This window comes from Takifugu rubripes, chromosome 13 (assembly GCF_901000725.2).
Source record: "Takifugu rubripes chromosome 13, fTakRub1.2, whole genome shotgun sequence".
Taxonomy (NCBI): Eukaryota; Metazoa; Chordata; class Actinopteri; order Tetraodontiformes; family Tetraodontidae; genus Takifugu; species Takifugu rubripes.
Window position 1 is genome coordinate 8,888,940 of NC_042297.1, and position 3,386 is coordinate 8,892,325.

General features: G+C 41.1%; 1 long non-coding RNA gene across 1 annotated transcript; it reads right to left on the reverse strand.

The window, feature by feature from the left end:
* Positions 1 to 248: 248 nt before the first annotated feature.
* LOC105417240 (uncharacterized) lies at positions 249 to 1,946 on the reverse strand. Its single transcript, XR_964998.1, has 3 exons — positions 1,893 to 1,946; positions 444 to 709; positions 249 to 357 (listed from the first exon to the last, which is right to left on the reverse strand). It is a non-coding gene; the product is annotated as an uncharacterized lncRNA (long non-coding RNA).
* Positions 1,947 to 3,386: the final 1,440 nt, after the last annotated feature.

Below are 3,386 nucleotides of genomic sequence, written 5' to 3' on the forward strand. Positions count from 1 at the left end.
CCATTTTTCTATCCAGTAATTAAGAAAATAATTTTCAACAAGTAAGATCTGAGTGAAAAGACACGGCAGAGTTCTGCATGGTAGGCCCTTCTCTTAATCAGCGCATTAGGAAAGCACGGCAATTCACAGGCTGATTGAGTCCTGTGTTGAGTGTGCGTTAATCTCTGATTAACATCTGCGTGTGATCTTGTGGAAGTATGGCGCCAGTGAGCTCTGTGCGCACACAGGGCATGAAATATCCAGGCGTGTAATAACATTTTATTTACAAAGGGCCCACTGGGCACAATACATGCCAGAACTGCCAAACAGGGTCCAATGAAATTCACTTGAATGCATTATATTATTCTGGCAATCCAGCTGGGGAAGGGAAAAGGGAAAGGGAATGGCTTTAGTCACAGTTGTTTATTAGAAACAGAGACATGATTGATACCTGTAAGGCAAACCTAATCCAACACCCCTTCAGCCGTGGCAGAGAACAGCAGGGTACCTGCGAAAAGCTCGAGGGTGAGGGAACACGAAGGCCATGTGGGTGGGTCAGCCCGGCAGATCTTTCTGTGGTGAGAACCGCATTGTCTCCCCAGCAAGAACTCGAAAATGGTGTGTATTTTCGGATGGAATGTAAGGCACGCCGACCGCAGCGTGCATCCACTCCCCTTAAATCAATGGTGCATTTAGCCGGGAGTCCATCGGTCCAAATCAATAAAACACACTATTCCAGCACACAGCGGGGAAAATATAAACACGTGCCAAACATTAAATCATTAGCATGTGGAATGACAGCAGAATATGAAACGGTAGATGTGCAAACATGGAAATATGCGGGTGAGTGTTTCCTGGATTGACTGTCGGCCGCTGCCTTACTTTCATACATTGTCTAGTCAAAACAGAAGGTACAGGGGCCAACAAACAGAACGCAGAAATCAACAAATCAGACAATATATGAAAATATATGGCTCAATTCATATTCATAGTTGCTACAAACTGACAGCCGATATGAATAATCTCCACTTTCTGCAGGAGTGAACCTATCACCTGTGGACTGACCTATTAGAGCCCCTGAGGCTAAAAATGACCACAATATCCATCTTATGGCCTAAAGATCTTAAAGAGAATAGCAATATTGGTTAAAATGACTCCTTTTTCCAGAAGCATTTCTTCAATTTTATTTTTTAAAGTGTAATGTCTATCCCATTCAATGTTATGAATAAAACAAGATAACTTTTTTTTCTTGCTCAAATCACGTCAACTGGTTATTTTAATATCTATTTTTAAAGCTGTGTTCTCTTTTGAATATGGACTTTTATGCTTTATTGGATTTATAGCAATAGATCAACAATGAACTAATATAAACAGCCCTTTTAAATAGCAAAAGCTGAGTAATTCTAGGTGTTTTATGCCATCTCCCCCTCTTTCAGGACTCTTATAATGAATATATGCAAAAGTCCATTAGAGCATAAAAAACACAGACACCGGGGCCCCCGTTTCCCCTTTCCACAACATGAAGAAAGGGGGGAAAAAGAAAACAAGCTACCCGCATCGCTTTCAATGAGAGCTGCGCCTGCTTTGGTGTCCTACAAAATTACCATATGAGAAGCTATTTACAACTCGACAAAATTTCCGCGTGTTTCCACAAGAGTTCAGTCCGTTCTTGTGATGGAACAAAATGAAAAGCCTGACTTACTTGTTGCGTGCAATTAAGCCCCTGCGCAAAGACAGTTGGGGCAGTTTAACATTTCATAGGGCTGTAATTATTCTTTAACTGTTAGAAAGTGTTGTCCCCCAGGAGCCAATTACTTGAAAAGCGCTCATCACACACAAGATATATACAAACAAATCCTTCAAGCACAAAGTAAATGTTTAAACATTAAAAGGGATGAGTGCTGGAACCATACCTTCAGTTTTGGTTGGAACTAATTACTAATAAGAGCATCAACCCCGCTGGTGTTGGATAATTACCACACCAACTTGCACCTGCAGCACCTGGGGCACGTGGCTGCCCCCGTGCTCCATAATTACAGGTGAGCACAGATGACCGGATAAGTGGGGTGAATGGACACATGGCTCACGTGTATAAATGTTTTTATTACACAGATCTGATTTTAGTCATAAGTATGAATGACCTCATGCTGCCCGGGACAAGGGGATTGTTTTCTATATGTATGTTGTCATCATTCTAATAAAAGTCTCATCTCACTACCAGTTGTTTCTACAGACATTGCAAACATTTCACTCTGAATCAAGGATCACCATTTCAACTTAAGCGATTGATGTTATTTCTTTATTTCACATTTAATCTCAATTTTCAGACATTTCTTGTTCAAGTTCTGAAGGTTTTGAAGTTTGATTCTCGAAGTTAGTGTTTGCTCTCCAAGATCAAGGTCACAATTGTCCACTCGCGCTCAGAGTTCAGTTGGGATCAAGCTTAACCTGAACCCCAGAGCAGGAACCATGTTCTTCTTCAGATGACAGGTCACAAACACCAGACCAGCACTCCAGAAATGAACTGGCACAGGAGGGAAGTAGGAGTGAGTTTAAATGGCTGGGAGAAGAGGAGGAGACAATTAGACAACGGTGGAAGACATGAGGGTAATTAGGTCAGGTTGGGGGTGTCAAGGGAGGGGGGGAGCCCGCTGGGAGGAACCCACACAGACAACAGGGAAAAGCCAGATAACCTGAACAGTGAACTAAACATACCCACCAAACCCTAACAAGGCGAAGGTCAGCGTCGCCATGCACTCAACGATGATTCTGATTTGTTTTGGGGGTCAGAGGTCACACAATCTTGTGCCTGATTTTTCAGACCCTGGTTGGTTATGGAGTATGTATTGATATTTTTAAAGTCTGATATCTGTCCTTTCCAAACACCTCGCTAAACTCTTTTCACTGTATTTTTACACTCATTTTTTTAAGGAATTTATCTAAAAAAATAAAAAAAACAGAAGCATATTCAAATCAGTTTATAACACTTTATAAAAAAAAAAAAAATTTCAGAGGCCGAACTGGCTAGACACCACTATGGGTAAATCACATTACTTATTTTTAACTAAAGTAAAAACTTGAGAGTCAATGTTAAGTGACTTAGATGGATAATTCTGCAGTTCAACAATCATATTAGCCCCCACTTACACTTTACATCTGCTTGCCCGGTTGTTTGTTCATCTAATCAATCTCCTTCACCCTTGTTCTTTAATGTCCTACCACATTTGACCATCTCTAAATACCCACTAACACCTGAGAAACAGCAGGCTCTCAATGATGGCACCGTAAATGTAATTTATTTCTCATGCATGCAAGCACTTGAGTTAAGCGATTAAGCCTACTCAGGAGTGGCGCAGTATATAAGATAAATATTGATTGACGAGAGGGTTTGTTAGCTACAGTGTAGA